At 34.6% G+C, this 12,965-nt stretch overlaps 1 protein-coding gene across 1 annotated transcript in view; it reads right to left on the bottom strand.

Annotated features, from left to right (window-relative positions):
- TENM2 (teneurin transmembrane protein 2) overlaps positions 1-12,965 on the bottom strand; it is a 3,844,234-nt gene that overhangs the window by 2,422,456 nt on the left and 1,408,813 nt on the right. The window contains exon 7 of the mRNA XM_067032280.1: positions 11,734-11,834. The gene's annotated coding sequence lies outside the window, so the exon portion shown is untranslated. The remainder of the gene's footprint in view (positions 1-11,733; positions 11,835-12,965) is intronic.

Genomic DNA, 12,965 nt, shown 5'->3' with positions numbered 1-12,965 from the left:
TGATTTTGTCTGATATAAATAAATAAAGCAATAAATGATTTATCATTAGTAACCATAAGATGTGAAAAAAAAAGTATTCAAAAATTTAAGAATATTTTTTTGAAACTGAAAGCTAAAGGATTGATTTAATAGCTAAATAAATGATGGAAGAAAAATAAGTGAGGTGGAGGATATATCAAAAGAAATTATCACTGAATTTATGTAGAGACTTGCAATGAGAACTACAAAATAGCAATCTAGTTCTTAGTCAAAATGAGAAGATAAATAAAATATCTCTACAGCTGAAAATTTATAAACATGTAAACATCTTGAGTCAAAGAAAAATCACAATACATATGTGAAAATACACAGTGTTTAACAATAAAGAAAATTTTTATATCAAAATTTTTATAATGCAGTGAAACTGATACTCTGAGGGAAATGTATGACTTAAGTTCTTATTAACAAAGGAAGGATAAATTTAAAGACTAATTAGCTAATTTATGTTAGAAAAAAGGTTAACAGAAAAATCCCACAGTAATAGAAAATATAAGAAAATTAATGAAATTGAAACAAGTATACAATAGCTAAAATCAACAATACCTAAAATTAGTTACTTAAAAATACTGACCAAGAGAAAAAAAATAAAGTGAGGAATAAAATATGGGTCAGAGTTTAACTACTTCAGATACTTAGAATGATAATAAGAGAATATTTGAACAACTTAATGCCAATAAATATGAAAACTCTGATGAAATAATTTCATAGAAACATAACTTTGCAAAATTAGATGTTGAAAAAATGCTAGACATACACAATTATCTTGGAATCATTAAAAAAAAATGAATAAGCTATTTAAAAATTTCCCAAGAGGAAAAAATCAAGTATAGATGTTTTTACAGATTCATTCTACCAATATTTGATGGAATAAATCATTCCAATTTCATCAAAACTCTTTGAAATAATGGGGAAAAAATGCCCAATTCATTCTATGATCAGTATATTCTTAATTCCAAAATGACAATATAAGAAATAAAAATTACAATTTAAAATCACTGATGAACACAGATGCAAAAATCCTTATGAAAATATTAGAAGTTAAAGAGAACATTGTATAAACATAATATAACACAAACAAGTTAGGTTTATCACAAGAATGCAAGGGTGGTTTTAAATGAGAAGCTTTATCAATGAAATTTACCCTGTTAATGAATTAAGGGAGAAAATATTATAAGCATCTTAATAGGTACTGAATAAACATTTGAAAAATTCAATTAAACTTCATAATTAAAACTATTAATATACTAGGCAGAAAAGGTCATCTCTTGAACTTGACAAAAAAGTATCTGTGGTATAATAAAAATACATATTTTTCTGGAAGGAAATTCTGACATATGCTACAACATAAACAAACATGAGGACAACATTATGCTAAGGGAAATAAGTTAGTCATAAAAAGACAAATACTTTATGATTTTAGCAAATGAGTAGTCAAGTTCATAGGGACAGAAAGTAGAATGGTGATTGCCAGGGACTTGGTGGGAGTGAATGAGGAATTGCAGTTTAATGGGTATAGAGTTTAAGTTTTGCAAGGTGAAAAAAGGTCTGGGAAAAAAAAAGGTCTGGAGATTGGCTGCACAACAGTGTATAGGTAATAAATACTACTAAATTATATATTTTAAAATAATTAAGATACAATTTGTCCCTGGTATAAAGCTTCAAAACTCTTGGAATTTCTCGAATGATATGAGTGTTTTTTATGCTAATGAGTCAAACTGTGCTGGGCCCTGTAGATAGCACTGGTTGCCAGAAAAAAGTCACATGACTATAGTGCTGAAACATTCCTGGGATTGGAGATTGAGTTCAAACATGTGATCGATAATGTAACCAATTGTGCTTATGTAATGAAACAAATAAAAACCCTGGACACTGTGGCTTTGGAACATTCTGGCTGGTGAATATACCCATATACCAGGAATATGGTGCATTCTGACTCCACGGGGCCACAAGCTTCTGTGCTTGGGACCCTTACAGATCTTGTTCTATTTATCTCTTCATCTGGTTGTTCATTTGTATCCCTCATAATAAAAGTATAACTGTAAGTATAGTGCTTTCCTCAGTTCTGTGACTAGCTAGCAATTATGGAAACTCCGGGAGTTGTGGAAAGTCACAAATTTGTAGTCAGCCAGGCAGAAGTAGGGGTAGACTGAGGAACCCACCTGTGGCTGGCATCTAAAATAAAAATCTTCTCGATGGGGAACTTGTTCTTTAACTTGTGGAATCTGGTGATAACTGTGGGTAGTTATTATCAGAAATGGGTCGAATTGTAGAACACCCAATCAGTGTTAGAACCCTGGTATTGGAGCAAAATATCTATGAAAAGTCTAGAGTAAATGTCTTCATAATGGTGAAAGTTTAAAAACATTTCCTTTTGAATCAGGGACAAAACATAACTCACTAATTCTACTGAACATGGTCTAAATTGCAAAATAGCCTATACAAAACCAATATACAAGAATCAACTGCACTGTTTCTGACAACAGAAATATCAACATTTATTAAATATCTACAAAACTGAGTGGAAAGACATACCATATTCATGAATTAGAAGACTCAGCACTATATAGATGTCAAATTTCCACAATCTTTTTATAAATTCTGTACAATTCAACTTAAAATATCACAAGAATTTTTTTTAAGAAATTGAAAAATCTGATTCTAAAATTTACATAGAAGTCATGGTAGGAAGAATTCTAAAGATGTTTCCCCAACTTTTCCTGCTCTAATTCCTAGAACTGTAAATATACTGAGATATCATGCCTGCAATTACTTTACATGGCAAAAATCATTTTGCCTATGGAATTAAGGTCACTAATCAATTGACTTCAAGTCAATCAAAAAGGTGAATATAACCTAATCACATGTGACATTTTAAAAGTGGAAAGTTTTTTTCTGGCTGGTAGTACAAAAGGAAGGCAGAGATTTGAAGCAGAGGTGAACCGACATATGTTGCTGACTTGAAATCAGAGAGGTTCATGTGGAAAGGATCTGATAACAGTTGCTATGAGCTAATATCAACCCCCAGACCACAACCAGCAAAGAAATTGGAACCTGAGTCATATAACCACAAGGAAGTGATTTCTAGCAACAGTAAATACGGGCATAGAAACAAATTTCCCCCCAGAGACTACAGGTAAGAACTGAGCCTGGCTGAGCCCTTGATTTCAATGTTAAGCAGGGAACCCAGTCATGCCATGCTGGACTTCTGAACTATAGAAGTGTGAGCCAATAAATGGGTGCTGTTTTAAGCCAATAACTTCATATACAACAAGGTAAACCTAATTTAAAGCAATAGTTCAAAACTCTGTAAGATACTTCAGAAAAAAAAGAAGAAAGTGAGGCTGTACTATCTCTACCAGAAATCAAGATAATTATAAAGCTAAAATCATTAATAGAGTGTGATCAGGCTACAAATATAGCTAAAGAGAATTCTTAGAAACTGTCACTTTGATATTTTGAATTTGCTTTATATTCCAGGTGGTTTTGTATATCACTGGGGAAGGAGGATCTACTCAATAAATAGCATAGGAACTCTTGTTTATTCATACTGGGGGAAAAAAAAGAAATAAGATCTAATCTTCTTGCTATACAGAGAAATCAACCCTAGATAAATAAAAATTCTAAATGTTAAAAGTCAAAACTGTAAATCTTTACAAAGAAGATGTAGGAGAATATCTTTATGACCTCAGAGAAGGAAAGAAGTTCTCAAACAAAATCCACAGAACACCATAAAAATATATATAAAGCAACCATGGTAAAACAACAACAGTGCAAAAAAAGTAGCTACCACAACTAAACCGTATATTCCTCAAAATATTTCTTAAAGGAAAAAAAATAAAGCTATAAATGTTGGAATGTATTTGCAAAGTATAACTGAAAAACTATTTGTATTCAAAAACAGAAATTTCAAAATCAGTTTAAAAACACTCAGCAAAATCAATATTTTTTTAAAAATATAATGGATACCTTAAAGAAGGAAAACAATAAATGACAAAAATTAGATTACTCAACTGTAATAAAGAATAGCAAAATTAAGATGAAAACAATGCTGTTTTCATGCTTAAAACGTTTGCTTAGGCTTGGAAATTGAGATATCACAAAAAGTGATTATCTAAATTCCATTATTATAATATTATTATAAAATTTTAGCTTTACATTTACCAATTTTTTGCCTATTAGATTCACAAAAATTAAGAAATATGGCAATATCAAGTACTGGTCAGGCTCTGGGTCAACACAAACTCTTAATATAAATACTGCAGATGAGAATAAAAACTGATACCATTACTTTAAAAAAATAATTGAACATTATCTTGAAAATCTCGAGACTCATACTGTAAGGCCAGCAATCCCATTGTAAAAACATGTCCATGAACCTATTTTTTTTTTTTTCCCGGTACGCGGGCCTCTCACTGTTGTGGCCTCTCCCGTTGCAGAGCACAGGCTCCGGACACGCAGGCTCAGCGGCCATGGCTCACGGGCCCAGCCACTCCGCGGCATGTGGGATCTTCCCGGATCGGGGTACGAACCCGCGTCCCCTGAATCGGCAGGCGGACTCTCAGCCACTGCGCCATCAGGGAAGCCCGTCCATGAACCTTTTGCAGCTGACTCCCGATACAACTTATTTTGTAACATCACCTCTCTCTTTTCCTTCCAAACCTTTAAGCACAAATATCTTCTCTCTGCCTTTGCTCATGTTTTTCCTCAGCTCTTCTTTGCTCTTATTTTTTTCTTTACTTTTCTCCTGTTTCTCTATATGCAAATCCTATATATGCTTTAGAAAAGTTCATAAAGGAAGTATTCATTCATTTATTCTTCCATTCATTCAAAAAATATTTACTGAGGAGCCACTATGTGCCAAGTATTTAAAGCCCAGCAGTACACTAGATAAGCATGCCTCTACCCTTGTGCTTTCTATTTTTCAAAAGGTGACTAGGTAGTTGGTGTGGAGACTGACAATAAACAAGCAAATGAAGTAAATTCAGATTGTTCTGAGAGAGAAAAGTAAACAGGATGAGTTGACCTGATTAAAAAATAATTGTGGAAGTAGAAATCTTAAATATATGTCCTGAGGCGCATCTCTTTCCTTAATATACTGAATTTCATGTGCATATGTATATATATATATATATATATATATATGTGTGTGCAGGTATGTATGTGCACATATATACACACACAAGTATGCATGTGCACACAACACATTTATCTCCTATTCATGACTCTGTGTTTCTATATATCACAGTCCATGTTTGATTCATTACTTTATCATCCTCAGTATCCAAGTACCTTACTATGACACTAACAGAGCATGAATAAATGCTACCAGCTCAATAAAGCTAAATACCTTTCTCCTGCATTGCCAAAGTTGTACTGCTTCAGGTAAGCTTGGGCTGAACCTCCTCTGCCTTCACCATCCTCTATCCTGCACAGAAGCCTGATCCCCCTGTCTTCCTCTCTGTTGACTGGTATGGAGGACATGGACACTTTTCTGAAGAAATATCTGTGACACCTACACAGACCTTGCGAATCTGAAGGTGAGTTATACATCAAGGTTGGAACCAGCAACTTCCAATCAGCGTAAATATAAAGAGAAAACATCTTACATTGTTTATACTACTTTGTCAAACAATAGAAAAATTGAAAAATGCTTAGGGTAAAAATAATTAAAAACTTTCTCATAAAGACAATCTTTGGTTCTAAATAATTCTCTGAATTTCTAATCATTTACACAGGAAATAGTCTTATATTTTTAAACCAGTAGTGTGTTTTCTACAAGACTGTCAAGCTTTTGTTGCGTGGTAGTAAAACTGTTTTTCAGAAGGTTGATACTAATTTACATACACACCAGTTATCCATGAGCCTGCCTATGTTTCTCAAAAAAAAAACACAGGGAGGATTTCACGTCTTAAAAATTTTTCTGTGTTGGAAAAACAAAAAAGGCTTCCTTTATTTATTTATTTTTTTAAAATTTCCTTTCCCTTATATTATGACTGAAGTTGAACTATTTTCATATGCTCATTATTCTTTTGCAGTTCTTATACTTTGAAATCTCTTTACCATTGTTGACCGTTTAAAAAAAAAAAAGACTAGTGTTTTTAAAATTCTTTAACGTCTGCATTTTGGAAAAGTATTTCCCCAGTTTGTTATTTATCATTTAATTTTGCTAATAATGACTTTTTGATGTAGAAACGTTTGTAAATTTTAATTCAAGCATATTGATCTTACCCTTGGTGATTGTTGATTTCATACTTTAAAAGTTTGTTTATGCTTAGAAGTCTACAGATCACAAAAAGTAATTATCCAAATTGTCATTTCATTATTATAAGATTTTAGTTTTACATTTACCCTAAATTGACTTTCCGTTAATTTATGATTTTACCTTCTATGTTTCCCTGTTGAATGTATATATTTTGATATATGATGTAAAATGAGGATCTACATTACTGTCCCTCCTAAAGATAGCCAGTATTTTAACTCCATTTATTAAGTAAACCTTTTGCAAATGGTTTGTGATCTTTTCGTAATTCTACATATATTGAATTCATATACATGTACCCACACATGTATGTTTCTGTGTTTTCTATTCAGTCCCATGTACCTGTCCTCATATTATTGTGTGTACTGCTGTCTCACGTAGTGTGTCTTTATAATATGTTCCAGTACTTATACTATGTTTCAATATGCTTAAAATGTATTTTAAAACTTTTTTTTTTTTTTTGCGGTACGCGGGCCTCACACTGTTGTGGCCTCTCCCTTTGTGGAGCACAGGCTCCGGATGCGCAGGCTCAGCGGCCATGGCTCACGGCCCCAGCCGCTCCGCGGCATGTGGGATCTTCCCGGACCAGGGCACGAACCCGTGTCCCCTGCGTCGGCAGGTGGACTCTCAACCACCGCGCCACCAGCGAAGCCCTTCAAACACACTTTAAAGCATGTTTAGAGCCTTCTAAGTTATATTTCTCTTTCATGCTATGTTGGTTATTTTTTTAATGGCTGATTTTGAAGAGTTGGTATTTTAGATAATTTTGTCTTCTTCTTTTTTCAATTCTCTCTTCAACTAAGTCATCTATTTATTTATTATCACTAGGAATTACAAGTATTTTTTAAACCTTTTGACAAATTTTAAAATAATAATGATTGTTAAGGTATTATAAAATAACATAATAGCCCTAAAAATAAATCTTTAGCAAAGAATCACTAAATTAAACTTTATTCTTCTCTAACTTATAAAACAATTTAATACTTGACTTATGTATCTACACCCATAAACAGGTCACTTGAAGCCTATGGTAAGTCTAGTAGTACCCTGGCACTCATACCCAGCATGTTTTTAAAACCACTAATACGCCACTCTCCAATATTTTTCCAATATAATGACTGTCTATAGGTGTGAAGGGAGGATTAAACAAAACTGAATGCTGATTAAATATTATGGGATCACAATTATGGGAAAAGAGTCATTGTTTCATACTTAGACCATTCCTAGGAACTGTGGAGAATCAAGTGGGAAAAGCTGTGGTCAGGGAATGAAACGAAGGAAAAGGAACTGGGAAAGATAGGAAAATGACAGAGGAGCAGAAAGGAATTGTAAATAGAGGTGGGCATAGTAAAGGAACTGACGAGATGTCACCCCAAATACTATCTGTGTCTTTCACAACTTCAGACATCCATTCCCATCCAAGGAGAGGGAGAGAATCGGAAAATCAAGCATAGTGCCTTGTTTATGTAGATGTTTTATTCTAACAAGGAGTGCTTCATTTAAATATACTTCTGCTTGCTTTGTGCAAAACTGAAACTGATACATTTGTAAAGGTTTCTTTGTACTGTTTCTAATCTATAATTTAACAGATTTGTTCCACCAGAACAAATATTTGCTGAATGTCATAGAAATGGTTTTGAAAAGTATAATGTCAGCAAAATCGCCTCCGAACACAACAGTTGAAAAAGGCAGCACCTGTATGCTGAAATACACAGATCCATCCACAAAATGGGCAATGTTTCAGACACATTTAGTGCAGAAGCCATGCTTGTATTCTTATAAACACTGTTCTTTTTTCTGTCCTTAAGACATGTCCTCAAACTCTTCCTCATATTCTGCACAAACAAGGGGCATTAATCACACAAGTCCACGTGCCCATTTGTCCAGAATTGTTGCCTATGATCCATCCTTTGAATAACTTATATTCCTGACCTTTCTCATCAATAAGATGAACAATAAAGGCAAAGGCTTGCGGTTTGTATCTTTGTAGAAGTTGCCATCTCTTCTGAGTAGTTAAAATAAACAATTCTTTTAGTGTTATTCATTGCCTCCTGCAAGCGGTATTTGTATGTGTGTGGGAGCGAGATGTACTGCATCTTCTTACCTTTGATGTTTGGTCTTGTTTTGGGGCTGCTCTTTTGACAAGCTTTCAAAAGCTCCCTACTATGAATGTCGAATTAAGTACCCTTATGAATATGCATGAACATAAACCTCATGTACTCATTTTGGTGGCTACTCACTGTGCTGGATTGCCCTGGAAGCCATTCCAAATGGTTTTGATTTTGCGTTTGAGATTCTTAATGGTGGTAATTATCTGTTGCAGCCATGCAGTACCAAATATGATGCGTGTTAGAGATACTTTAAAAAATAATAATAAAAACGACTAAAGATGCTAATTCCCACATTTTAGTTCCTACAGGGCAATTAGCCCCTAGTAATGATGTTTATATTTATATGCAAATGTTTCAGGAAAAATGAATCTTAACAGAGACTTCATATCCATACCATTGGGAGATGAGAGTAGTCCATCTGTCTGTAGAAAATGCCTGCTATTAGCTCTACGTGTAGCCTATTTCTGTAATAGAAACTATTTAATCTTAAGTAATTCATTCTTCATTTTGTTTTATTTTCCCTTCCTTCTGTTCTTTTATTAAGACTCTTAACTAATGTACAGTATGTGCGGCTCTTCAGGGCCTACACAGAGGTGCCCTGCCACATTTTCTTCTGAGTATAATCTGTTGTTTGAATTATCACCTAATGTCCTCGCCATTCCTCATTTTGAGATAATAATTGAGTAACCAAAGCAGGTTGCTCAAGAGGCACTTACCCGTTAATATCCTCTGTTGTAGGGATTGCTACAACATGAAAAGACAGAAATGTAATGAAGAAGTAAAGTTCTGCACTATAGCTGAAGCTTTTGACTAGCTTCTGGCCTGTTTTCACGTGGAAACTGAAACTTACCAACTTGTCATGAACTACCTGTTTAATCAGAGTCAGGGAACAGGCTCAGTCTGGAGCCAACCTCATACTGCAAGGCTCTTTCTACTCCAAGACAATCTCTTAATACAGAGGGACCCTTAAAAACAAATCATTTTTTTTCTGTACTCCCTTTGTTTTCTCCGGACATTTTAAACTATCAATTGGCAATTCAGTTACTTATCTAATGTCACTTGATATACTGCTTGCTTAGCTTAGATACGTTCTTTTGCAAAGGAATAAAGTGATAGCCATTATTTCATTTAAGAAGTATCATTGTTCCATGCTTTTAAAGGCCAGCAAAGAGTCGTTTCTTTTTAGCTATCAGAAACAGAGTCTCTAAATCCATGACTACATAAAACAAAAATTATTAACTGAATCTAGAATTCTAGAGGTCTACCCAATACTGTGAAAACTTAAGATTTCAAATTTTGTTTAGAGAAACAACAAAAAAGAAAAAGAATCAAAAACCAGTACAGTAAGAAAATTGTGTCATATTTATACCACTTCCATAGCAGAAATTCCTTTAAGAATAGTAATATGTGAAGGCAAGGGTAGAATCTGGTGAACCTACTAAACTTAACCAAGTTCAGGTATACGGTAATTACCCACAACTTTCCATAGTAAAAGATGCACTCACCTGACAACTGTGTATACATATTTCCCTTTTAACCTAGAGTAAATAAGAAAGAAGCCACCCCAGAATTTCTAAATAAGAACTAAAGTGACACAAATAGCAACAGGTTTCAAAACACAGATGATCCTTGTCACTCACAGTCAAAATCTGGAATAAGGGAGAAATTCAGCATCCTGCCAGTGGAAAATTTCATTAGAATATCTTGAGATTTATCTGTCACTCTGACAGGATAATTTGATTTTAAATTCCATCACTGCTAGCCCTAATTTTTAAAATTATATTGGAAAAAAAGTGACTTCTTTATCTCCCATATAATGAATAATAGGATAATATAAATCAAAATCAAGGGTGCCATTAATCAGACATTACAGGAAAAATATCTGAAAAATCTTAGGGTTTCAGGGAAGTAGGAAAGTTTCCCTCCCTCACTCCCACCCACCCATCATGGAACCAGGGTAAAGATCAGTTAAAAGAGATTCTTTATGAAGTTTAATTTAGAGCATCCAAAGTTTTCTTATCAGTGTAGAATTTTAATTCTTTCTCAGAAAGTCTGGTTTCTTTCAAAAGAGCAGCACTTATTCAACCCCATGCTGAGCCCACTTAGTACATTATTATCATAATTCATTCCTGAATGAGAGTTTTTCAGACAGTAGACAAAAACCACAGCAAAATGTCATGAACATGTCCTTACTTTTAGGTGTTCCAGTTAGCACCTAAAATCATATAAATCTTATAAAAATCCAATCTCTTCTCTTTCTCTTTCTCAATAAAGGGACACATAAACAATTCAATGCCAGTGATGGATGAAAGTAAAACCACTTTCAGAAGCAGATCTACTTGAAGATCACTGCCTGCTCTTTCAGTTGTCTTTCTGTAGAGCACCTCAGAATTCAGGTATTCTCAGGCCCACAGTGATAACCAAACAACTCATTAAAAAGAACAGAATTATATACTGACCAAAATGGAAGGAGTGCCATATCTTGAGAAAAGCTTTTTACATTTCTGGTGACATACTTCATGAACTTGCCAAATATTAAAATTTCTAAAGCATGAGGACTTAATGTCAACCTGCTTGTTAGGGAAATGGGTTCGTGGGCAGGAGAATTTTTTAATATGAAGTTGAGAAGTCAGAGGTGCCTGCCTCTCTTCGCCTCTTCATTTAGCAGAACCAACTCTGACAGGCTCACCTTCCACAGAGTTCTCTGTTGTAACATTTACTTTCTCTTTAGGGAGCTATGCTTCTCATGCCTGGACATGCCACTCTTTAAGTCCTATGTCCAGGTTTCTCCCTGCCACGTTTCTGCTTTGGGGTAAACAAATGAAGGGACAAACTGATTCTGATACTTAGTATACATCATTGCGGCTTCCTGGGAAATAGACCAAGTACAAACTAGCCTCTCCCTTCACTGAAACTTAGAACCAAATGATTCATATAATTTAATATTTGTATACGTTGGGACATCCTGGTTCTACTTTTTGGGACATCAAGATATTTTTAAAAATTGGTGTATTCACATTTTTCAAAAAGTGACCACACTTTCTCCTTGGTAACCTAGGCAGATACAGCTTTTTGATAAAGTTTTTCAATATTTAACATATATGTGCATTCATATACTTACCTGTATATGTATATATTCATGTGTGTATTGTATAAAATCTCAAAGTGACAATAGCTCCATCACCAAACTATGAATTGAGGAAATTTGAATGAGAAATGTAAACTAATTTGCTTCCCATTTATCTAGGAAAATCTAACAAAAATTATTTTAAATGATAGTTTTGTACACTGTACAGATTTTAGAAGCTTTAGGAGAGCACTTACGTAACAAGGTTGAGATTCTTCTCCCATACGTGTGCTCACTCAGGACACATGCCCGATTCTTCATAAGCAGTGTAGCTGTAGTTTTAATAGCAACTTCCCACCTGTTGCAGATTTAAAATTGGGATTCATTTTTAATAAAGAAAAATCATTTTGTTCAAGAAAAGTAATATAAAAATTGCATTAAGATATATACTCTCAAATGCCCTCATCAAAGATGTCCAGCTCCTGATTTTAGGAGCAAACTCCTCAAAGATTTCACCTTCACCCTAAACAAAGCTGTGACCAGCCAGTCAAGGTCTACTGGATCCAATTAAAGCAGTTTTCTGGGAAAGGAACTGTGATTCTTGACAACATTAGGGCAAAATACTGGCAAGCTGTTTTAACATGAAGGAGGGTATTGGTAGCTACAATCATCTTTAGTCTGTGGCTTAAAACTGTGGCGTCAAGCCATGATAGGCACAGAACATTTGTCAAGCTCTATGGGAACCAGCCATTGGTTGTTCTGTCCTACAAGGCTATAGTTTGTTTATATTCTGTTGCATAAAATCAGGAGAGTGTTTAGAGGCTAGAAAAATCCAGGACAGTGGACAGAGAATTCACTGTTGTCTGTATAACTTAAGAGGGGATGATGTTCTGTGAATCTTACGAAAAAGGATTTACAAGATTTACCAACTCAGAGAAATGTTACCCACTTCTTCCTTATCCATCAACTCTTCAAGAAACCCTGACAAACCCATTTCTTACATGTCGCCTTGTTTGTCCCTCTTATTGCACATTTCCTGCCATTTCCCCCGTTATTGGATTTTGCACTGTAGTAAAATACTTCTAAGTATTCAGCCTTACCTAGGCCTCCCTCCAGTTCACACTGCACTCTGTCAGAAGCACCTTCCTCAAACACAAATAAAAAACATGCCAACCGTTGACTTATTTCACATCGATAGTTCTTCATTCTGAGGTCCTTAAGGAAAAATAAAATATCCTTCACGATCTGACTTTTGCCTATTCTGCTGATTCATCTTTCAAGGGTCTCTACCCTTTCCCAATTTATTTTGAGTTCCCGCAATACCGAACTTCATATAGTCTACAAACACACACTGCCTATATGGTTCATTCTGCCTTTTAATCCACCTAGAAGAGTTCCACCTGTTCTTCTAAGTCCTGCTTTGAGATGTTATCTTCTCAGAGGCCTTCCCCGCCTTACTTCCTGAAAGGGTTAATCACCGTCTCCTCTA

This window comes from Kogia breviceps, chromosome 4 (genome assembly GCF_026419965.1).
Source record: "Kogia breviceps isolate mKogBre1 chromosome 4, mKogBre1 haplotype 1, whole genome shotgun sequence".
In the NCBI taxonomy this organism is placed as follows: domain Eukaryota; kingdom Metazoa; phylum Chordata; class Mammalia; order Artiodactyla; family Physeteridae; genus Kogia; species Kogia breviceps.
This window is presented reverse-complemented; position numbering and strand designations above follow the sequence as displayed.